This window comes from Talpa europaea, assembly GCF_964194135.1.
Source record: "Talpa europaea genome assembly, chromosome: 13".
NCBI lineage: Eukaryota > Metazoa > Chordata > Mammalia > Eulipotyphla > Talpidae > Talpa > Talpa europaea.
Genome location: NC_140080.1, coordinates 89,351,196 through 89,377,467, shown reverse-complemented (window position 1 = coordinate 89,377,467; position 26,272 = coordinate 89,351,196).

Genomic DNA, 26,272 nt, shown 5'->3' with positions numbered 1-26,272 from the left:
CAAGTCAAAGAATCTACTTCTACTCAAAAGTCTTGGTTTCAGCAACATTTTTATTCTTGAAAAATCTTGGGGAACCCAAATAAATTTTGTTTACATTATATATATTTACTTTATTTACTTTATTTATATATATTTACTTTATTTAGAATTAAAACATAATTTTTGAAATTGTATTGTCATTTAATGTAACAATGACACTCCCAGCACATGCTACACAAACAATATGTTGTTACTGAAGAAAAATTTAATAGTGAAAAAAATGGCATTTGCTTCACAATGTGAAAAAATATGGTCTCACAAATACATAAAGTGATAGGAGTATTTAATAGTGCCTTTAAATAATTATATTTGCTTTAATACTCAAATACTTAATTTGACAAATGGTCAAGTTTTCTTTAGGAGAATAAGAGATAGTGTTTGGAAAGTAAATGAAACAAAGACAACTGAATAAATGAATAACCATAGATTGTCCATCATTCTTTCAAGTAAAAACAATACTGAATAAAAAATGCCACTTGTGCAGTTCACAACACAAACAACTGAGCAAGCGCTTTTACTTAAGACAATCTTTGTACTTGTTTGTCCATCATAAGAGGTTTATATGTATTTCCCCTTTGAGCATATAGAATATTTTTTTAAGATTTATTTATTTATGCATACAAGAGCTGGGGTGCAGGCCAGAGATGTGGGGGGTGAGAAGACTCACAGGAGACAGAGCGGGGAACAGAACAGGCAGACTGACTGAAATACACTGCTGAGGGGAGCAGCGGACGAGGACAGGAGAGGTCTGCCTTGCCATGTGAGTTTCTCCCTGGCCGGCTGGGGATTGAACTCATGCTGCAGAGACTGCGGATTGCTTCATAGTGCAGTGCTTAACCCCTTGCACCACCAGGGAGGCCTGTATAGAATATTTTTAAATATGTATTCAAAGATAACAGTTTGATGATATTTTCTTTTCTTGCTCTCTCTCATGCACTCCTAAATACACTAGTTTTTTGTTTTGCTTTGTTTGGGGCTTTTGAGAACCGGGATGTGGGCTTTTGGTTTGGTTTGGTTATACTGTGAGATTATGACTATGAAGGTCCTAGTCTAGTCTGTTCTAACCCAGTTCTGTGCAACAGTCTTCATTTGTGTCTTAAATTGTTAATGGGCAAAATGAGAAGCGCTCTGGAATCCCTTAACTGTTAGCTCTAAATGGATTCTGCCGTCCACTGCATCAAGACAAACATACTTTTAGTGTCTAAAACCTTCAATAGAAAATAGCTTTAGGGCCTCCCTGGTGGCACAAGGGGTTGGGGTGCAACCTATGAAGCTGTCCACAGCCTCTGCAGCACGAGTTTGATCCCCGGCCGGCCAGGGAGCAACCCACATGGCGCAGCAGACCTCTCCTGTCTCACCCACTGCTCCCCTCAGCAGTGTACTTCCGTCAATCTACCTGTTCTGTTCCCCACTCTGTCTCTGGTGAATCCTCTCCCCAGCTCTTGTATGCATAAATAAATAAATCTTTAGAAAAGAACTTTAATTAACGTGCAATAGAAAGAAGAGAAAGAATATAGTTACAATGGTTTCCAATTAAACATCCAAAAGGTATCCACCTCCTACTGGGCAAATGCCCAACCAAACAGGTTTGGTCCAAAGCAGAGCCACCGAGGTCTAAAAGCTAGTAAAGTAGACAATGATTGTCAAGTTGCGTGTCAAGTTCCCCACCTTCTGTCCCTGGTACAAGTCCAAGGCTGAGAAGCAAGTGCAGTTTCTTCTTTATGTGTCTCTGCTCCATATGCCTCCTTCAGGTTTTCTCTCCTTTCTCCTTCTTCCCCAAGTCATTTTTAGCTTCCCCTCGAAGCTCTGCTCCACCCTTCCTTAGGTGGGGCAGGAACCTGGAACCTCCTGTTTCTGTGGGGATTACACTGTTATAGAATCAGAAGTTTTATTCCCTTTGCTTTTGTAACATCAGTGCACATGTGAACAATGAGAAAAGGGAATAGATTGTTAATATTATTATATAAATAGGGTTAACCTTGAAGTTCACTACAAGGATCTAATGGAAGTTCAGGGGTACCTGATGCATATGTCATGGGTCACACTGTATTCAGAGGCCAATAATATATAAACTTGTTGTACTTGATTGATTTGGTTCTGATACATCTATATTATTGTTCTGATCTATTTTTCTGAATTTTTAATATTTGCATAATATCCAAAACTGTGTTGCTACATTTAATAAACATATAAGAATAGTAATGAGAAAAGAACCTTGAGTAAGTCAAGACAAAGTCTTTGGATTGTAGAATTAATACAACTTAAAAGCAAAGATAATTATTTATTACATAATATAATAAACATGAAAATAAACTTAATTTTTACCTTCTCATCTATGAATAACTGATTCCAAATTATCCAGCAGAAATATGTTTGCACAAAATATTTCACTGAAAAATTGTTTTAAATACCATAAAAATAGATATTTAAGAACATTGAGTACTAACCCAGATAAAAACACTCAAACTTTGTAAGATTTATTTTGTCTAAGTAAATCTTTTTCTAGCATGCATGAAATTTGTTGAAAATCATGAATTCTTCCAGAGCCCACATTGAAGTTAGAATAAAGTTTCTTAGCTGCTGAATATGTAGAATTAGGACGCAGAATATAGTATATGGTACATGGGTCCTGTCTATTTTACTATCACACATAAATTTTACAATATGATAATAATATAAACTTCCACTTAATTACATCTTCTGAACAACTCTGCTTTTATATATAAGTTGACATTGTTTACATGTTATTCCAAGGGATTTCAGCACTTCAGATTGATGTTTTGCAGCAACTATGGTTTGTATTTATTCTTAAAATGTTGTATTTCCCCCAAACAAAAATATCAATCATCTGACAAGCAGCCAGGTCATAAACCTTCTTCATAGCTCACATTCTTCATAGCTCAAAGCTAAATACATCCATAAATACATGATTTCTTGAAGCAACATTTATTTACTAAAAACTTTGATGAATGTATTAAGTTGATTCTCTGGTCAAAAACTGCCATAAATAGTTCCAAAACAACAACAGTGAGTTACACACTTTTTTTTTAAGCTTGCTTTTCTTCATATTAAAGTACAGAATATTAAATTTGTGACTCTGGTACCAACTTTTCTCCTGAGAAAACTTTCCGATTATAAACTCTGGCTCATCAGAATAATGTAGAATGGCCCATCTACACATGATCCCTGCTCAGAATATACCATGCAATTTGAAATCATCGTTCACTTTACAAGTTTGAATATACACACATTCTCACAAAATTAAAACAATTGTGCATATGTATATATGTACATATTGAATTAAATGCCATAGGTGATCACCAGAGTAACTGTGAGCAGAGCAGAGTAAAACAATGTATAGATCCTGTAGAATTACAAAATTTAAAGGGCAGGAACACAAGGATCCAGCAATAGTGACTAAGAAGGAACAGCCAGAGAGATAGCATGGAACCGAAAAAGAGAGTGATATGTGTACAAGAGGTAAAATGAGGAAATTATCTCAAGATAAGGGAATGAGGGGGCTCCCCGGTGGCTGAGTGGGTTGAGCACAGCAGGTTGAGCGCAGCGCTGCAGAGCTGTCTGCAGCCTCTCCAGTGCTGGTTCAATTCCCAGCCGGCCAGGGAGCTACCCACATGGCACAGCAGACCTCTCCTGTCTCGCCCGCTGCTCCCCTCAGCAGTGTATTTCAGTCAGTCTGCCCGTTCTGTTCCCAACTCTGTCTCTAGTGAATTCTCTCAACCTCCCACGTGTCTGGCCTGTACCCCAGTTCTCATATAAATAAATAAATCTCTAAAAACAAAACAAAACAAAAAGATAAGGGAATGATCCACATCACAAATACTGCTAAGAAAGAACATAAGATGAGAACTGAAAAATGCCCACGGGGCAGGGAGGAGTCAGTGGTGGCCTTGGTAAAAAGGCTATGGGGATTCAAATCTGATTAAAGATGGTTCCAGAGAATAGAGGAGGAGCCAAAGACAGGGCAAGCAGTGTAGATGACAATTTGAAGGTCTGCCGTAAATTACAGAGAAGCGGAATGGGCTGTGTAAGGTGATGTGTAATCAATGGACTGTCACAGTCTGTTGAAATTCTAATGGAAAAATAAATGTTGGCGAGAAAGAGAGAAGACTTTACAAAATAGATCTGAGAGAAGCTGCCCTTGGATGCGCCTTTCATCCACTGAAACACCAGGCAAGAAAGAATAAAAATACAGACAGGTACAGATGGTGGATGGTAGATTTGAGGTGAGAGCAGATAAAAGCACTTTCTCAATTGTTTACATTTCTAGTGAACTAAGAAAGTTATCAGGGGCCTCCCTGGTAGTAAAGACAGCTCTATCAAATGATCACCAGCCACTGCAACCTGAGTTCAATCCCCGGCCTGGAAGCTGTCCCACATGGCACAGCAGACCTCTCCAGTCTCTCCTGCTGCTGCCCTCAGCAGTGTATTTCAGTAGATCTGCCTGTTCTGCTCCCCACTCTGTCTCTAGTGAATCTTCTCACCCTCCCACACCTCTGGCCTACACCCCAGTTATTGTAGGCATAAATAAATAAATCTTAAAAAAAATAAAAGGAAAGTTATCAGCAGATGATAGCAAGAAAAGAAGAGACACTGCTGACAGTTTGATGAGCGTGAGATGGTATGTATTGTAAGCTCCCAGAGTTGATTTTCTTAGATGGCTGAGACACCCACATCAAAGGGCATCACTTCAAAGTATGACCACACAGAACCAGGCTGTCTCCTCCACCCAGGCTGCTTTTGTTTTATAGGTCCTAGTTGATTTAGATGACTTGGTTTTTTCCTTTCTTTCATCTCTTCCCAAGTTTTAAATACCTGCTCTTATGACTTAAATGCACCTATAAAGAGCAAGCCCATGAAACCCTAAAATTCCTACCCTCACTCCCAACAGAGGCAGGACCACGTGCCGGTGTGCTCACCCTCTCCACTCTTGGTCTCATCGTAGCTCAGGCGTACTGTGTCATTTCTAAGTCTTGCAAGTAATAAACCTCTATTTTTTTTCAGAATTTCATGTTGATTATTGCGAAGGGCATCCTGCAATCATAATAAGAAACCTATGCACCAGTCCAGGCATAACACTGGCTTAAAAGGGAAAATGTTTATGGAAACTTACTGCAGTCAAGTGAGTACCTCCAAAACACTTGCCATTAGTATTATTATCAATTAATGCACCAACCAACACAAGGCCTGTATGAATAGTTTATAGGAGATTGGAAGAGTAATTTGGAAAACTCAAGTAAGATTGCAGGGTGTATCTGAAGAAAGATTATGAATTTAAAGTGAAAGCAATCATTGTTGATATAGATGTTTATTGCCCAATGTAGAAATCAGAGGGTTTTCCATTATACAAAACTCTTATCTCCTTTACAGTTAAGCCCATCACAAATAGACAACTTGCTTCTTCATGCACAGCAACAACTTTAAAAATGAGATTATAACATGTACTTTGTCTTGCAACCTGATATTTTAATAGAAAAATATGCAGTGAGCATTTTTATGTTAATAAAGGACATCTACTCCAGATTTTAGATGGTCAACAGTATTGCCTTCAATTAGTCTATTTTTTTAAGCATTCTGATATTTTTGAGTCTTTTCCAAATTTTTGTTACTGTGATCATGAGGTAAACAACCTTATATACATATATCACTGTCTGACCCAACATTGCCCTTTGTTTGAACAGGTGTTTAAAAATAATCACACCCAGGACACCCATTTAGAAATCTTGACACAGTGCTAACTTGCTTTTTAAAAAAGTTGTACTAAACTAGACTTTGACCAATAGCTGATAATGATCATTTTCCTACATTCTGACCATGACTGAGTGATACCACTCTTTAACATTTTTGTCAATGATTCAGTTTCGAAGATTCTTGAGCACAAAACTAGTTAACATTTTAAGATATAGAGAGAGCATTTTCTCAAGTAAACTGATAATCAAGTATAAGATCTATTAATGGTGTGAAGCTTTCTAATGCTGAGGTATTCTTTGTTTTACTTTGTAAACTAAATTATATATAAATATGTACCATATGTACATATTAATTATATATGTAATGTGCATATGCATCAGCTACATGCATATATAATTTAGTCATGTATACAAATTAGTCATGTGTATATAAGTAAATATGTGTCTCTGTGTGTATATATTTATACATACATATATATACCTTGAATTTAAAAGTAAAGATATTTCATTGACATACATTATATATAGATATTGACACCAAGTAAAAAATTATCTTCAGCACTACTCTTAGCCACTGATTATTTTGATTAAGAAAAATGACAAGAACCTAAATTTAAAAGGACAAAAAAGAACATATAGATACAAGGTAAACCACATGAACATGAAATTTGTATGACTTACAACAGAGATGGGAATAATATATCCTGGATTTTATTGGATACTCTTGATGTAAAATACTTGACATAGGATTTCTCCTGCCACCAGAAATATCCTAGAAATGGTACTCTTTCCGCATCTAAAGTATGTCTTCTAACATATTCCTCTCACACTCAAATATAGCACAAAATTTACTATTTATTCATATACTCTAACTTTTGGTTTAAATACAGTCCTCTATCCAAGGGAAAGTTCAAAGAAAGAAAACAGATTTCGCATAAGCTAAAGTTACCAATGTGTTTCATTGCACGAAGTTATCTTAATAATTTATGGAGAAACAGCTTAGGGTCGATGATTTTATCCATGGGGTATCGTTTAATTTCAAGACTTCAACAGTCAACTTTTTGAAATGAGTTTATCCCATAAAATAGTAATTTAAAAAGTAGTCTGACAAGATGATGTCTTATCACAGTATACCTGAATAGATAAGAATGTTTATTTTTATTATGGCTTTCTTCACCTTCTCATACTGCATTAATCATGGTACTATTTACAAAAAAAAATAGTAACTTAAGTACTCTTTATGCAAAATGTTGTTTTGTCACTAACAATGTAGTTTTAAAAATTATAATGAAAAATGTTAAAAGGCCAAGGAAGTAATCATAGTTGTATTTTAATTTCTGTTTACTTCTTGTCATGGTAAATATATAAGGTTATAATTTATAACTTGGCCATTTTCAAAATCAAACTAACCTGTGAGTTTCCAACCTCCGACTTTGTTCAAATGCCTTCCAGGTGATCCTAGGGATAGAATTTCTAATAAGGGAGAGACTCGTCTGGATGAGGAATGATGAGGAACTCTGCTGGGTTTCATGTTCAGATTATTGCTTCACAGCAGGCAAGGATCATTCTCACAGCACAGTAATTAGGCTGGGTTTCCCATGTAGAGGAGTACCTTAGTCAGAATTGCTAAGAATAAAATAACATCTTTTGTAGAGAATCTAATGGATGCTAGACACTGCTTTTTTTTCTTTACACGTAGCAACCTTTATATCATCACCCCTGTTTTTCTCATGAAATATCTAGAACTCAGAGAGGTCAGGCAGCATTCCGATAGGTACATAGTGAATAGGAAGGGCACAATTCACATCTGTCTCTTCGATGACACAGCTCATAGCTCTGCCCTGAGCTGGTGCCTAGTAACAGCGCAGTTGTATATCCATGGTCAGGGGCCTGGGGGACTCTGAAAGCAGGAAGCTGCCAAAACTTCCAAAGACAAACTCAGCAGGAAGGCAGACCAGCCATGGAATCCTAAACTACTTCAGAGCAGCAAACCTTTCCCTTCAAGAGCATGCATTTTATTATTCTGAATCCTTCTGAAATAAAAATGTGTCTATTTCCCACCAATCGATCCAATGTCACATAGGTCAATAGAAATAATTAAATGGGAAGCACTCTGAATGACTTTAATAATTGCATTAGAGTCTTTGGTTCTCCCAGAAAATCTCAACACCTGACTGTTTTTCCTCTGGAAAGTCTGGCGAGGCTGCTCCCGTGTCCTCCCAGTGCAGGAAGTGGTGAGTGGTGCAGGCCAGAATAATCTGCGTTTCCACAACTTTTCATTGCCCTTGACAAATCAAAGCTCAGCTCTTCTCCTCAGCTTTATATTTTCTAGATTATACCTTACTGAAAATTTGAAGTCAGGGATTAATTTTTCTATTGAGGACTTAAATAATGATGAAAAGTATTACTGGGTCATTCTGTTATTTCATCAACTTTACTATTAAGTTATTAAATAATGATGAAAAATAATGGTAATAACTCTTAACTTGATTCAGTTCCATACAATTAACAATCCCAATATACCAATAACGGTGAACTAATATTAAATAAATATGCAAATAAATCTCAACAGTTCATCAAGAATGGTCAGTTTTAAAAAATTGCTCTCTGTAGGAATTTATTTGATTGCATTTAATGTTTTCCTTTTCTGGGCTTCCTTTCAAGAACAGTGAAAGATTTTTAAAAAGAATATTAGGCAAAACTAGTCCTTTAGTACAAACCTCTTTAAAACCATCTGTTTTGAAGCACAAATAGTAAAACTCAGTCACCAGTGATAGGAGATACAAGGTTGATTTTAACTACATCCAAGCAAGACAATTAAATGAAATGTTTCAGGGACGGTAATTGTGCAGAAAAGAAAAAAAAAAAAAAAGAAGTTTCCTACAATGGCTGCCGGAACAAATGAATTTATTAGTGAGCAGAGTAGACTCACCTATGTCCTATCCCATTGCAGTTCTATTAAATACTATAAGATTTAATTAGAGCCTTTCCTCCTGGCTCTGCCAGTTAAAACAGTTCCCCTTTCTAGCATGGGATTGGCAACCAAACAGGAGGCAGGATAATTTTTTTGATGGATAGCGGTAGGTGGGGAGAACAATTCCAGAGAAAAACCAAAGCCAGGTGTCTGCAAAAGGCTGGGTGGAAAAACCAAATAAAACCCAAGATGAGGGCCTCCCCCATGGCGCAACGGTCCAGCGCTGGGTTGCGAAGCTGCCCGCAGCCTCTGCAGCGCCGGTTCGATCCCCGGCTGCTCCACGGCCACCGGAGGAGGGTCCCACATGGCGCGCAGACCTCTCCTGCCGCCCGCTGCTCCCCTCAGCAGTGTTCTTCGTCCCTTCTGCCTGCTCTGCTCCCCGCTCTGGCTCTGGTGAGTTCTCTCACCCTCCGGTGCTTCTGACTGTACCCAGTGCTTGTATAAATAAATAAATAAATCTTTAAAAAAAAAAACCCAAGATGAAGGCCAAGCTATCAGCTAAAGTAGAAATGCCCCCAGGCACATAGATTTCAAAGCTAAAGAAGCTTCACTGTAGGAGGTGACCTCTTCTCTTACAGAACAGAAACCAATTTCTTTTCTTTCTTTTTTAAAATATTTTTTATCAAGGTAACATTATTTTACAACACTGTATATGATTCAGAAAGATAGGCTCCCACCAATTCAGGTGTATGTGACCTACCACAACAGACCCACCACTAAGGCACCCAGAGACTCCCACCATTGTCCACTGTGCCCCTCCTCCTGCTTCCTCTCCATTGTCCCCATCCCACCTCACCCCTGCAGGTAGCCTCAGTTTTATAGTGATATTTCTAGGGTTTGTTACTGGTGTGGTAAAAATGGCCGTCTTGCCCAAAGCAATGTATGGATGCAATGCAATCCTTATTAAAGTTTTAAAGACATTCTTCTTTTATTTTCTTTAACCCAGTTCTGCCTCCAAGGCTTCTGACCCTCAGATTCAGAGGCAAGTGATGAGAGAATTTTTTTATTTTCATCAAGGAATCCTAGAGATAATTATTCAATCATTTTGACAAATTATTAATTATTTAATTATTTTGACAAATAAAAGTACTCATGGCAGAGAATTGAAAGACATTGTTTAAGTTGACACAGTTAATAGCTGACCTGGTCTGAGGGTCCAGATGTTTTTGCTCAAAATCAACTTTCCTTATAGGACAGCAAACATGGAAGACGCTGCACCTGGAAGTTTGCAAGTTCTGATCAGTGCAAAGCATGGGCCTATTCAGGATAGTCATCTGATGAAGTTTGCTCTTTTGGAGTGCCAAGGAAACCAGAAATACTCAGTATGAAAACAAGGAGAGAGCAGAAAAGGGCTGTCAACAGGCCACAGAGGCTACATGCGCACCCTGCCAGGTGTCAGCTTGGTAGGATCACCTCAAGGCAGCGCCTGGAGCCACGTCACCTTTCAGCTCAGAAAACAGACATTGGGTTTCACTTCTGCATTTGCTATAAAACTCATTAAGGACACTGTGTGATGTATCACCCAAAGGACCAACCAAGAAATCTTCCTTCAGAGTTAGTAAATGAAAAATCTGTACTGCTGTGAAAACTTGCATTATTTCTTTCAAGACAAAGAGTTCTAGTTTGAGGCAGGGAGGAGGGGCAATGTGGGGTTTTTTGGAGAAATTATCTGGTATAAGTGGAATCGTTCCACAAGGAACTAGGTCTAGAGGGAGATCGATTCTAAGAAAGTACATTTTTAAGCAATGAGGTAAGTTGAAAACTAGAGATATACATAAATTGCTACGGAAACAGAGTTAAGTTCTAAAAGTAATTACATTCCCTTTTTTATCCTAGCTACGGAACATAAGAGCTAACAACAGCAGCAACATTAACATTTTGCTCCGGCTCGCCCCACTCCCCTCACACTTCATCAATATATCTTAAGTCATTATGTTATAGGACAGGGAGAGGGGCAGCCTATAACAATTATATTATATATCTCAAGTCATTATATTATATATCTTAAGTCATTATACTATATATCTCCTCACATTAAATAAGAAACAAGGTTAAAGTAGGGCATTTACAGTGATATTTCTAGGGTGGAGCTAAGGAGGGAGGAAGCAGAGAGAGATGCAGAAAGAATGGCGGAGGCATGCATTGCAGAGAGACATGTGAAGAAGCTGTGCCTTCCCCCTGGCCTTGGACTGGCTCCAGGGACTTGCAGGACATGGAAGGAGACACTTGAAAGAGAGAGCTGTGGGTGGGAGACAGGTGGGCAGGCTGACAATGGCAGCCTTTATCTTGTCTTGGTTTTTGATTTTGCTCTTTTCCTTCCAAGCTTACCAGGCCCCTTCCGCCCCTTTCCTATGGTTCCCCACCAGAGGATGCCTCAGACTTGTGGCCAGCCTTTGGACCTCCGTGGCCCTGCTTTGGGTCAACTGTATTTGGCTGGGCATTTACTGATGAGGGGATGGGTAACTGGGTAACCTTTAAACTATATTCTTGCTCTTCTCTATACTGCACATAAATTATATTAAGTTCCTTTCCAATGAAAGTTTTATGAACTTAGAGAGTATGTTTTGTCCTGATGTAGTGGGTGGCAAAAACTTATTTAGAGCAGGCAGGATTGGGGGTGTCCCAGGGTGCTTCTCACCCTCCCCAACTATTAAAAGTGAAGTTTAGAGTAATCAGGAACCAATGCTAAGTAATCCTAATGGGTCAGACTAAAGAAACTCCAACCAATTTTTCTTTCAGGTGTAATTTTTCTTGCAGGAGTCTTAATATTTACCTGTTATTTTGTCAAGTGAAAGAGATGCCAACCAACTTTTATTTATATGTGCAACAGAGTCTTAATACCATCTGTCATTTTTTTAATTTTTCTAAATAAATCTGGTGTAGGAAAAGAAAACATTTATTTTTCATGGCTCCATAACAATGACTCATTATTAGGAAATTTATTTTGATTTTTAAAATATGTCATATTCTCTGTTTTTTCAGAACTTAATAGAGCAGTAAAATCTCTGATTTTCATCAACAATCTCTGCTGATGATATAAATAGTAGCTTCTTCTCACCTTAAATAAGTCTGAGTATTTAGAAATGAAATTGCTTATCTATCTGATCATAGGCATGATTGCAATGTTTGAATAAGATAAATTGCTTTCTACTAATGCAAAATTAATTATAGTTAGATCTTGGGATTAAAAATTCACAAGATCAAGGCTAAGTGGAGCCTTTCTTATCTTAAAAATACATAGTTATTTCTAAATTAAAAACAAATGATTGTGTTTAATTCTAAGGAATTCCCATCACGTTTCTAAATAACCAACTCCTTTAATGGTTAAGCAGAGATGGTGTGTTGTAAACAAATGTAACACAATCTCATTTTTTAACGGGCTTATTATAATAGCAGCTGGGAAGGGTTATAGAGGTGGGGCTGAGAGAAATGAGTGGTGAGAGCTAAAAGTAAGGAAAAGGGCACCCTTGATATTACTTTTCATAGATGACCAGGACTGAGTCCACTTTGGAGGCCATTCTGTTCTGCTGTTCAGATGAAATTACACAAAATAACAGGCAGACCTGTGTGCAATTTTAGTTGGTCACCTTACAAAGCACTACTTTATGTGTACTCTATGAAGATTGGACTTTGACCGAGAAAGATAAAAGCCTAGTGGTTGTATAAAAACTATTTTTCCCTTTTTTAAACTGGAGATGGTAGTTTCAAAATCCTATAAGTTCCCGTGCCTTAACTCCAGAGAAGTTGCTCCCATCTTACCTCATTAATTATTGATGATATTTTGATTTTGTTTTGCTGGATATCAAACAATGCCTTTAAAGGTAAAGAATTGCTTGTTGTTGACTTATCAAATACAACCTTTGAAGAAGAGAAAAAAATCAGTACATAATAAGGTATTTTTTTAAAGATGCTTCTATCTTAAATTATCAGCAGTAGCACTGAAGGATCTAGAAAGAATAAAGATTCCAGTTTTAACATTTCCATATCAGAGAATTCTATGCAGTATTTTTAAAATGAATTAGTTCTATTGATTCTAAGTTAGAGAAAGCACTTCATATTTTTTAGTAAAAACCCAAATGCAAGTTGCTGAATAGTTCTAAAACAAATCATGTATGTAAACCATGCACAACATATACATGCAAAATATTCCTGTGTGTAAGCTCATATATATAGAATGCCACATAAAAAGGAAAAGTTATTTCTACAAAAAAGACAGTGGCTTCATTTTAACTAATGCTGTTTTTATATTACAATATACTTTTTATTTTAAAATGTCCTTTATATTACTTCATTAATTTAAACAGTAGTAAAAACATCAGCAGAAGTTTATTTCTATGTATGTTCTTAACTCACTAAAACTGGCCTCTCAGAGGTTTGCATGATTATCTATAAAAAACATAAATATTAAAAGCATCTTTTCTATGTAGTTTCAAATGGCTTTTTTTCAGAAATTGAAAATACCTACTGAGAAGGAAATTATTCAAAGAATGTAGGAATGGTTGGTAGTTCTCTCATCTTTTATTCACATTTTTATTTCAGGTTTAGAGCCATCTGAGGACTTTCAGTTAAAAACAACAAAGATAACCTTTTTAAAGTTAAAATATTAAAAAGGATATATTCAAATAGTTTCCTGAAATTATCAATTAGAAACTGCTATCCATGAATTTATTAAGATCCTTTTAAACATAATGACATATTCAGTTTTTTTATATCTTTGAGATATCAAGATATCTTTGAGATATCAAGATATCTTTGAGAGATATCTTTTTGATATCTCTCCTAACTGTGCAAACTTATATTTCCTTTTATTTGCACCATACTTGCCTATAAAAAAAGGGAAGATGTTATGAAGAGTTAGGAATTACAGCTTTCAAAATGAATGAAATGTTACTATACTTATAACTGCATTTAATATAGGCTATCAGCCTTAAGATTTTATTTTTGGTGTGTCAAAATATGTTTAGTGATTAAATTAATTCTTATTTGTTAAAGCACAAAAATAGAACAGTAAATTTCTGAATATTCCTTTACAGTTTGTCCACTAATCTAAGGAATCTAAGGAAGTTCATCATCACTAGACCCAATTTGAAATAAATTCTAAAGGAAATAACGGTAAATAATAATTTGAAATATAATACTCTAATACTGTATGGTGATGCAAAAATCACTTTCAACTCTAATGCAAAGATTACTTAATCAGGAGCTTAGTAGGGTAAGGTATTTCCTAATACAAAAAGAATTCAATAGCTTATGACTCATTGTTTTTTGTGATCTGTTGGATTGTCATACTTCTAAAGTCTAGTCCAGTTTAAGATACTAATATACCAAACAAACACTTTCAAAAGTGCTGTAAATCATTGCTACTGTCATTAAAATTTAAACAGTTCTTTCATTCTCCCATTCTGGGTTTAGGGAGAAGGCAATAAGTCTAATATTCATGATATTATTATATATGCATTCATTTAAACCTATATAATACTGTGATTTTGTGTGGTACTTCCCCAAACATTTGAATATCTAAGTCTCTTTAACCTACTGAATGATTCCATTAGTCTCCTTGTTCTCCCTTTAATTCTCAAGGGACTTTATTTGTCCCTAGTGATATTTATATAAATAAAACACAGACTGGGATGTAGGCATTAGGTCATCAAGAACTCTATAACACAACCCTCTTCTGACATACTATGTGTGCCAATCAGGAGTTGAGGGGTGGTGGCAAGTGCTAGCTCAGGGACAAGGGAAATGCTCATATTTCCATATTCCAAAGCAAATGAAGAGAAGGTTTTAAAGGGAGACTTTGCTGTCATCCTTCATGACAAATAACCTTTCATGTAACTTTTAAAATGACTTCACATAAACTGATTGATCAAAGAGACCTGCTCGTCATTTCCACTGACTTCCTGAAATCAGGATTCCCTTCAAAGCAGGAAAGTGGTTCGTTTTTAACAAACAACAGAAAATACATTGCGGCAGAATAATCTTGTATTTTGCATGCTTGATGGAATCAACTTCATTTGCTTTCTTGTCTTTCAAGCTATTACTTGGAAATGTCTTCCAATCCTTATTAAAACAGGAGGGAGTAATATATGCTAGTGAACTATCCATTGTTAAGTCCTAAAGATAGATCTCCGTTATATGGGATTGCTGACTTCTTACAGGCCTGAAAGGCAAGGAGAATGTGCATAAATACTTACCTGCTTAACCTTATTTTAATTCTCCTTGTTTCTATCACAAGGTCTTAAACATTTGTGCTTCATGTCTTCCTGTACTCTAATTCTAGACTTCACTGACCCTTTACACTCACTGAAAATAGGAAAGTCTGGTTATTTCGTGGTTCTGTTTCACTGAACATGTGCAATACTACATTTTTCTTCCAACTGAAAAAAAAGTTTATAACTTAAGACTTATTTTACTGTGACTTGATTAAAAGTGTGTTCTATCACATAAACTTAAAATTGTGCATACCTGTTCTTGGAAACATCATGGAAATAACTTTTTTTTTTTTAAAGTTTGGGCATATCTTACCATTACAAATACTTTATTCTTACATCTGAGTCATTAGTTATTAATTGTTGTTGGCTGGTTCGTTGTTGTTGGGTGGGTGGGGGGTTGATTACAATGGACATTCGTATTTTTTAAAAGTGAAAATTTTAGTCCTAACATTTTGAGGTTCATTTCCTTGAAATAATTCATTATATCAATTTGTTCCTCCATAGCCTGTAACTACATAAATGTTATCTAATAAATATCCTACTAAGTCTGTCTTCATGATTGAGACCCATTATATGTACATTATATATAAATTATTTATAAGATACTTATATTCATTGATAAATTATTGCTGAAATCGTCTTGAACAGGAAGATTCAAGAAACTACATAGAAAGACAAAATATGAAAACTGGAGGGACTTCTGGTGCCATCTAGAACAATTTCATCATATTACCAAAAGAAGAAAGCAAAGTACTATAAAATCCATGCATAGCCCTGTAGTTAATTGCTGGACATTTCTTCCAGATACATGTATGCATATATGGAAAACCTGGGTGAAATGTAACAGCAATATATATACTTAAATATTGACCAAGGACTTAGAAAAAGTCAGAGTGAGGAATAAAGAAATCCTCCTAGGTTAGAAATAAAAAGAGAAAATTAAAGTCAGGATTGAAGCCACAAGAGTATAGTACAGTAAGGAACGAATCAGGAAGTTTCTAAGGCAATTGGAGTTTTTATGGTAAGATTTTAGCATGCACAGTTAGAAAAAATTCAACTGAGTCTATAGAATAAAGTCTGAACCAGAAAATCTGCCTCCTATGTGATAAAGGAATTAGAGAAACTTCACCTATATACCCAAAGAAATGGCAAGGAAGCATACTAACAGGTCAGAGCACCCAACGGAGGAAAAAATTTTCAAGGGTAATTGAAACCACATCACTCATGAATCAAGCTGCAAGCTTGTACTGGTTGATTAGTGATAAGCTACAGAACAGAAAGAGGGTTTTTTTTAAAGTCCCCAAAGTAGTTAATTTTATAGAACACTGTTATAAAACCTTAAGACTTAGATAACCTTTTTCAAACAAAATCTAATTTAGATAATCTAGATAAGTGAGAAAGAACTCTGCTTTTGTAAAGAGACTAGAACCTTAATAACAAATCTAATCAAAAGTAAGACAAAACCCCTATGTTTATAGCAGCACTATTTACAATAGCTAAGCTATGGAAACAACCCAAATGTCCAAAAATAGATGACTGGATCAAGAAGATGTGGTACATATACACCATGGAATATTACTCAGCAATCAAAAAACTCATGCAATTTGCAGCAACATGGATGGAGCTGGAAGGGATCATGCTCAGCGAAATAAGCCAGAAAGAAAAGGAAAAATACCAGATGCTCTCACTCATAGAAGGAATTTAGAAAACCTAAATAAGAGGCCAGAAAAAAAGACTAATTATAATAAAGAAAAAATCAAAATCAACAAGCAACTATAAACCAGAGGCACAGAGGCACACTATGGTGGGGGGCGGGGAGGGAAGGAGGTATTAGGGTCAAAATAAGGGGGGGTGGGAATTATATGGGGAATACAACCAAGATGAAAATGCATGCATTGTGCAAAAATGAAAAATGATGTAAAAAATATATAAAATAAAGTAAAATAAAGAAGTACATTTTTATGTATTATCTCTTACGCTGTTAACTGTGCAGAAATCTCCTATTTTGAGCTGTTACAGCTAATATCTCTTATTTATCTATTATTTTATTATTAAATTTTTATCTCACTTGGCTAATGGCAAACAACTTTTCAGTAAAATATGTTCATTTTAAAATTGTATTTATGTGCCCCAATAAATATTGTTGCATGAGTGAAAAATAAAAAAGTAAGACCAAAAAAAGGTCACTTTTTGCAGAGAATGGAGACAAATATCTTCCATAATATGTTGCAAACAAAAAAGATAAATAATCATGCTTATGTGACAGCATGACTTCATAATTAAAAAATAAATCAACATAATATGCTACATTCGTGAATTGAAAGGAAAAAGCACATGGTCATTGGTAGACAGGAAGAATGAAGAGTTAAAAAAAACACTAAACCCAAGTTCTTACTTTAAAAAACATTGAGAAAATTAGAAATAGAGAATCTACCATAAAATGAGAGCCAGAATTATATTAATGGTGAAACATTTAGCATTACCTTTAAAGATAGGTAGAAAACACAGTATTCTCTAAATTGCTTAATATTCAACACTGAACTAGGTGTTAAAAACAATAATACAGGGCCTCCCAGTGGTGCAGATGTTGAACGATGGGTTGCTAAGCTGCCTGCAGCCTCTGCAGCGCTGGTTCAATCGCCGGCCTCTGGGAGAGGGTCCCACAAGGTGCACAGACCTCTCCCTGCCGCCCACTGCTCCCCTCAGCAGTGTATTTCATTAGTCTGACTGTTCTGCTCTCCCCTCTGGCTCTGGTGAATTCTCTCACCCTCCCGCGCTTCTGATTGTACCCAGTGCTTGTACAAATAAATAAATAAATCTTTAAAAAAAAAAGTAAAAAAAAAAACCACAATGATACAAAAATTAAAAATGATTGCCATTTGCAGTAATATATATACTTACAGAAAACATGACTGTGTACCTAAAAAATCTAAGAAAAAACAATTGACAGACCTTTACAATTTAAAACTTAAGATACAGCAAATTTACAGTGTGGGAAAAATACCACCTCTCTTAGGAACAATACTTAGCAATGAAAACAAAGAGGCAAAATTTCTGGAAAGAGAGTGTGACTTAGATGAAAGCTATTAGAACATGTTTTATAAACATTAGTTTGAATGAATATAGATGCTGTTCTAAAACATTGTTCTTCATTTAGAACTTTTCTCTGCACAATATTTTTCTTTATTGTATCATTTCTAAGCCATCATGGGGTTATGACCTTTGAGATTGAGGGTTTTTTTTAATTGATTGATTAATTTTTTAATTTTTTTACATCATTGTTCATTTTTAAACAAAACTTTCTTCCCCCGACCCCCTCAGGTGTAGTCCCCATAGAGTTTCCTTCACCAATGCACCCGTGCACCATCACCTCAGTCCCCTTTGCTCCTTCTTCCCTCCCTCTGATCCCTCTTCCTCTTCCCCTGCAGGATGTCTCTGGTTTATAATGGTCTGTTTTGCTTTGTTGGGTTTTGTACTGTTATTGTTTTTTTACACTGATGTCTTATTTGGTTCCCCTATACTCCTGCTATAAGTGAAACCATCTGATATTTTTCTTTTTCCTTCTAGCTTATTTCACGGAGCATAGTTCCTTCTAGTTCCATCCATGTTGCTGAGAATGGCATGAGTTTATCTTTTTGATTGCTGAATAATATTCCATTGTGTATATATACCACATCTTCTTGATCCAGTCATCTATTTTGGGTCATTTGGGTTGTTTCCAGGTTTTACCTATTGTAAATAGTGCTGCAATAAACATAGGGGTACAGGTGTTCTTTTGAATCAGTGTTTCTGTGTCCTTTGAGTAGATTCCTAGGAGTGGAATTGCTGGGACGTATGGTAGCTCCATCTTTAGTGGTTTGAGGAACCTCCAGACAGCTTTCCATAGTGGTTGGACTAGTTTGCACTCCCACCAGCAATGTAGGAGAGTTCCTTTTTCACCACATCCTCGCCAACATTTGTTGTTGCTTGTTTTTTCGATATGTGCCATTCTCACTGGTGTAAGGTAGTATTTCAATGTGGTTTTAATTTGAATTTCCCTGATTATCAGGGATGTTGAACATTTTTTCATATGCTTTTTGGCCATTTGCATTTCCTCTTTGGAGAAATGTCTTTTAAGTTCTTGTGCCCATTTATTGACTGGATTGTTTATTTTGTTTTTGTTGAGTCCTGTGAGTTCTTTGTATATCTTTGTGATCAGTCCCTTATCAGTTGACTGGGGTGCAAAAATTTTTTCCCAATCAATGGGGTATCTTTCTGTTTTTGTTAATGTCTCTTTTGCTGTGCAGAAGCTTTTCGGTTTGATGTAATCCCAGGTGTTTATCTTTTCCTTGACGATCTTTGCTTTGGGTGATGAGTCTTTAAAGATGTTATCACAATGGCCATCCTACCAAAAGCAATATGCAGATTCAATGCTATTCCAATAAAAATCTCAATGACATTCTTCAAAGAAATAGAACAAATATTGATGAAATTCACATGGAACCACTGAAAACCTTGAATAGCCAAAGCCCTACTGATGAAAACAAAGGAGAAAGGAGGTATCACACTTCCAAACTTCAAGCTATCCTACAAAGCCATAATAATTAAAACAGTTTGGTATTGGAACAAAAGCAGACACACAGACCAATGGAACCGAATAGAGAGCCCAGAAATAAAACCACACTTATATGGACAATTTATCTTTGACAAAGGAGCAAAGAATATGCAATGGAATACAGGCAGTTTGTTCAATAAATGGTGCTGGGAAAACTGGACCTCCACATTCAAAAAAGCGCAACTAGATCACTACCTTTCACCATGCACAAAAATCAACTCAAAATGGATAAAAGAATGGACATAAGACCTGAAACTATAAAATATATAGAAGAAAATATAGGTAAAACACTACAAGACATACATTGAGATTGAGGGGTTTTTATGAAGAAAAATGTCCTTGTGCACATAATAAATAAATTGTGTTAAAAATTCAGGGGATACAGAGATAGTAGAAGTAAAAAAATAATAATAATCATGAACTCTGGGTCAATAGTCACCTCAAACCTTTCCAAAATTTTTGTTTGGACATCCTTCTTTTAAAATTTACTACTTGCTTATACAGGACATGCTAAAACATGCTTGCTTTTATCTTCTTTACAACAATTTTTCTCCTTAAATCATTTTGTTTTCAAGTAAAGACTATTTAACAGATTCTTCTAGGGAAAACAAACTTCCAATGAAGTGATATTTCAAATTATTGATCCTGTTTATATCTTCTATTATCTGCCCAACAGCCAACTGAAATAAGTTAGAATGTGAAAGGCAAATGTCAGATGATTACACTCACCTAGTGGTGAACCATCTGTGGAAACAGTACTGAGCAGAAAGAATACATTTATCCTAACAAGTTAAGCCAAGCAGTCTCTCACACATGAAAGAAAAAAAAAACAAAAACCCAGTTCAGTAATACATTAGCTAATGTTAGTTTATATGCTTTCCTTTAATATCATTGAAAACAGTAGTCTTTATTACAGTCAAGATATTTAGCATAGATGATAGTTATGTTAATATATGTACTGTATATCATACATAATTATTGCTTGCAAAACCATGTAAACAATAAAATCCTTTTGGAGAATTCTCTAGTTTCCTTAGAGCTAGAGTTGGCAATACGCCATAATTGTGAACCCTTAGAAAAATTAAAGTTTTATTACATTTTACAGTTATAGGATATAACAAAAACAATCTTTTTATCGATGCACTTGTCATTAATGCATAGGAAGTGAAAAGATTTAGTGTCCATCTCCTTTTCAATGAATTCTTACAAAGATATTCTTGGAGAAACAGAATGTGGAAGTCCTTTTAAGTGTATAGGGAGCTTCTGGGAAAAGCCCTCCCTTTTTCTGAATCATGCACATCTGCTATTCTGCACACTACGAATTTAGATGCATTTATAGTGAAAATACTAGTCATCTTCCAATTATAGAAGTGTCAAGTTGAAGCTGTAAAAATGTATCTCCCTGAGAAAATCAGTGCGTGCTTTTCCCTACTCCAAAGGATAACTATAATGATAATAAGCCTCGGGCAATGAGCAAAAATACTTGGAAAAATGTAACGCTATGATGATACTCTGCATTTTTCATTTTTATAGTGATTTTATTTTCCTTGAAAAGATTTTTCCTTCAGAATTTGAAGCATGAAAAATTTCCATAATAAAATTACCCTAATATAATACTTAGAGATGAATAAACTAGCTTTAAACTGAAAATGGCATCTCTATATGCTACTTAAAGAGAACGTATGATATCAAGGATATAGGAGTGTATCAAAGATAGACATTTTAGAAAGTCTATTTGAGTTTCAGGCTAGCAGATAAGTGAGAATATTATAGACTGGCATTATAAAGAAGATTAAACTACATTTTTTTTTTTGCCCTCCAATCTGAGAATACTTAGAGAAAATGTCTCAGGGTATAAAAACCAGAACTTAAATTGACTTTGGGGAAATGTGTAATTGAAGTAATATAGTTTTGACTTCTGTAACCATCTTCACATCCTTACTACTAGTGATCTGAAAGTGCTATTACAAACCAAGGCAAACCAGAAAGTAAACTGATATTGCATCTAACATCCCCCAAGAGGACCTCGAAAGTATGGAAATGTTCTCTCCCTGTCGTTCATTTTACACATGTAGAAAACCTTTTATTGCCAAACTAACACCAAGAGAAAATTTCCAGTCTGTTTTCTTCTTTTACAAATTAAAAGGGAAATAAGAGTAAAAAGGAAAAAAAGTTTAAGAATTTCAGACAACAATCTATTTTTATGGAATAGATAAGGAAATAGTACATGATGTATGTGGGAAAGGTCATTCTGTGAAGAAAGTGAATATTACTCCTTTTATGGGTAAATCTATACATTCAGATCATCCATTCTGAATGAATTAACAGTAAGCCAGTCCTTGGAGGGTTAAGGGAAGCAGGAGGCATGGATCAAGTGACCTGAAGCATGCATGTCTTATTCACTCCTTTGCTTGTGATGTTTCTGCTGAAAAGTCCCTGGACAGTCTGATCCATGTGCCCATATAGGTTACTCTTTTTTTCTCTTGATGTTTTTAATATTCTGTCTTTGTCATTGACTTTCAACAATCTTATTTTTCATCTCTCTGGCATTATTTTGGCTGGAACACTTTGGGTCTCTTGGGTCATGATATCTGGTTCACTTCCCAGACTGAGATAATTCTTAGCAATTATTTTTTTTAATAAATTTTATATAACATTTTTTTCTCTTCCCTTTCTGGGATCCCCATGATATGGATGTTATTTCTCTTTCGGTCATCCAAAACGACTTGCACACTATTTTCCTTTGTTTTATTCTTTTTCTCTGTTTTTCTATTTGTGTGTTCTCCAACATTGTGCTTTCAAGCAACTTCATTTTCCATATTGCTTGCATTTGTCTGCTGTTGAGGCCCTTGATTATATTTTTTAGTATTTAGTATTCTTTAGATCCATTACTTCTAAGTGAAACAGCCTCATCTTTTCTTAGTTAATAAAAGTATTCATATGCTATTATTGTCCCAGTCCTAGTTGGAGGAGGGCAGATGTTCTGACTATCACAGACTTAGACTTAAAGTAGTAGACTCTTCTGTGAGGAGTCACAGGTGATCTCAGGTTGAGCTACAAATTTACTGTATTTTTTTTAAAGATTTATTTATTTATTTATACAAGCACTGGGTACAGACAGAAGCGCAGGAGGGTGAGAGAATTCACCAGAGCCAGAGGGGAGAGCAGAACAGGCAGACTGATGAAGTATGCTGCTGAGGGGAGCAGTGGGCGGCAGGAGAGGTCACCGCGCCATGTGGGAGCCTCGCTGGCAGCTGGGGATCGAACCGGCGCTGCAGAGGCTGCGGGTAGCTTCGCAACCCAGTGCTCAAACACTGCACCACGGGGCAGCCCTACAAATATACTGTATTTTGCGCCTCAAGCTCAAGCCAGTAATCATCATTGCACCTATAGTTCTCCAATAATGCACCTTCTGTATTAGATGCCAACTCTGTGAGCCCCCTCATCCAGTGCAGGCTGTGTCTCCAAAGTCCCCACCTTTGTCATGTGCCCTGAGTCAACAACTATAGGGGGCCCTCTCAGCAGTCTCCCTTCCCTCTCTTGGGTGGTTCTGCACCAGTATCACTGTGCACATAGCTCAGTTAAAGTTTTTTCTGCCCCTTTCTGCCACACCATTTCTCCTGGTCTGCGCCGTAGCCATCCATTTCTCCCTCAGGATGACTGGTCTTGTTCTGTTGCAACTGATGGGAGAATAGAGGAAAGAGGCGAGCCTGGGGTCTTTACCCTGCAGCCATCTTGCCAGACGCTCTATTTATATAACTTCTGTGGATAAATGTCTATTAGCTTCTCTACCCATCTTTAAATTGGGTTGCTTATATTTTTGTTACTGAGTAGTAAGCATTTCTATATGTTCTGGATACCAAACTACTATCGCTGAAATTCCATCAGCTCTTTTATCTTATTAATGATAAAACCCCACATGAAAATATGATTCCATTGTAGATTTGTTACCTCAATTACAGGCTACTCATCAATTATTGATTGAGTGTATAGTATATTTAATGCATTGGGTTTAGATTTTTGGAATAAATTCTAATAGTTATTTTAACTAACATGTACACTAGCAGGTGAGTAGGGAATAATTGTGCTAGTTTTTTTTTAATGTATTCTTCAAACATTTTGAGATATTTGACCCCATTAGAGAGGCATTGCATATGAAATGATGACAATTATTCTAACATTCTGATAGTTTCATGTTAAACAATTTAAAATAAATTTGATTTATTAAATATTCACTATATACAAAATACTATAACAATGTAAAAGGGAATATAGTAATAAGCTTGCAGTATTCACAACCTGGGGTTACAGTAAGACTTAGTCCCATTTACCTAATTATATGTTGGAAGTAAAATGCTATATTGGAGGGACAATTAGGAAATACTAGGAGATTCTAGTTAGGTAGGAAGATTGTGGAAGCAATAATAGGTAGTGAAAACAACAGAAGAAAATATATTAAAGGCAAAAATATATAGGAAAAGGATAAAGTAAACAGAAGCACAGAAACCTTAAAGTTGAAAATATACTTGGGAAAAGCTAAAGTCCCAAATGAGATTGGCTAAAATATTGGTTCTACAATGAGGAATAGCCATGGATTCAGTGAGAGTTTAATATTATTCTCTCCTAGATTGATGAAGCCTTCCCTGCACTCTGCCCATTTTAACCTGACACTTTCATAAAGTCCAGTTCAAACACTTTATTTCCTAAAATCATCCTTGAAATAAGTAGTTACTCCTTGAACTCCAGTAGCATTTTATTTGTCCTCCTGTGGAACTTTCCAAAACAATGATAGACTGTGTTAGACCAAATCCTAGTTATCTACAAGAAAACCTCAATTTTTTGTAGATAGGAGATGTTCATTAGAACTAAGTGACTATACATCAAAATTATGAAACAAAGATAACTGTCTATATAAAGCCATAAGTTACCAACTAAAGAAATTCAACATCAGGAAAAGAAATGAGGTGCTTTGAGAGAGGTATTTTTAGGGTAGTTAAATTTCTTAATCATATGACTCTTTGCCTAATTTAAAAATAAATTTTAATAAGATGATTCAGTAATTAATAGCTAAGAACAGTTTATGAACAGTAACACATTGAACTGAATTTCTCAGGCTTAAAAATCAAAGCCCAGTAAGATATTATTAAAAATGTCTATAGTAAAATAAAAATTAAAGCAATTCTTAATGCAAGTACAAAAAAAGAATTTTGGGGGGCAATGTGCTCAGGTTGGCACAAATAGTCAAATTTTCAAGAAAGTAATTGCTTCAAATGGAGATGGGGTGGGAAATAAGACATGATTACTTTGTTGAATGAATCAAGATTTTCTCTCCCAAGGGAAAAGAAATGAAGTAGAAATAAATCTACAATAAAGAATGCTAAATTATGATATAGTTCACTGAAGTCTAATATTTACTCTAGTGACTTCATTCAAAGTATGCACAAATCTTTTCAGATCACAAATTTAAAAGAAAAGCACATTTTCTAGTTAAATATGTAGGTTATACAAAAAATATGTAATGCAAATGTTGTAAGAGATTTTGTAATGTCTTATTTCCCAGGGATATTAATTCCTCACAGATAATGCACAGGAAACTCCAGCTGTTAGTTACATGTATTTTTTTTTTCATTTAAAGAGGACCTCTCCCTATCACAATGATGGCAAAAAATTACTTTTCCTCAAGAACAGTACAGCACTGTGTCTGGGTCCTCCTGACACTGACTTGGGAAGAAGGCTCTTTTCTTGCTCTCTGTGACAATCCACTTTTTTTTTCTGGTGTATAATATTAACAAAGCTATTGCTTCAAGGTCTGTTTTAAATGCACTGACTCATGAACCCATGCTTTACAACTCACAGCACCCCATTACTCAGTTAAACAAAGCAAAATATCTTTGTATTAAGATTTTCAAGACTGCCTTGCTGTCTTGAAAATAATCTACCTTTACATTTTGCACTAGTGGGATAAAGATGCTTAGATCATCATTATAGCAAGCTACAGCATGACTAAGCACTGCAATCAAGCTGTAATCAATTTCCCCTGGGTCACACTTAGCTGAAGAGTATATCAGGACCCCATTGTCAGTAATGGGTCATTCTCTTGCTCAGCCTCATCCCTGAATTTCAGGAAGTCTAGTCATTCAACCATCAAGCGCATAAACAGACCTGGTGGACATGTTACTCACGCATTTTCTTCCTTTCTCAGAAGGACTGTAGCTGTGTGGGAGCAGAGTGAGGAGGTAGGAACCATACCTGCCAGCTTATCATGGTACACCTGGTACCTAGTTCTGTGTTTAATAAATGTTGGTTGAATAAATAAGTATATTATGAATCAAGAGTCCTCCAGAAGTGAGCCTCCTGTGAGCTGTGTTCTCCACATTCTGTGGCACCCTTATTTTTCACTCTGGCCAATTAAGTTGCTAGAGTGAAATCTCCCATTTCACTGCCTGTGCTGTTGACCTGGAGGGGCTTCCGTGTCTGGATGCCTTTGACCACAGCTTGATACTTGATGTTCTCATACATCCATGTGTTATTAGCTTCAACTTGTGCTGAAGCAAGGTACACGGAGGACAAGGCTACACACTCCTACACAGAGCAACGGCAGCAGCTAAAATACAAGACAGGTGCAGACAACTCCGGGACTTAAAACAAAAGCATATGAACTACTTTCCTTGAGCAAATATGGAAAGAAAACATGAAAATTGTGTTACTGCTATTGTTACCTCTCCATCTGTACCCCTGCTAAGTT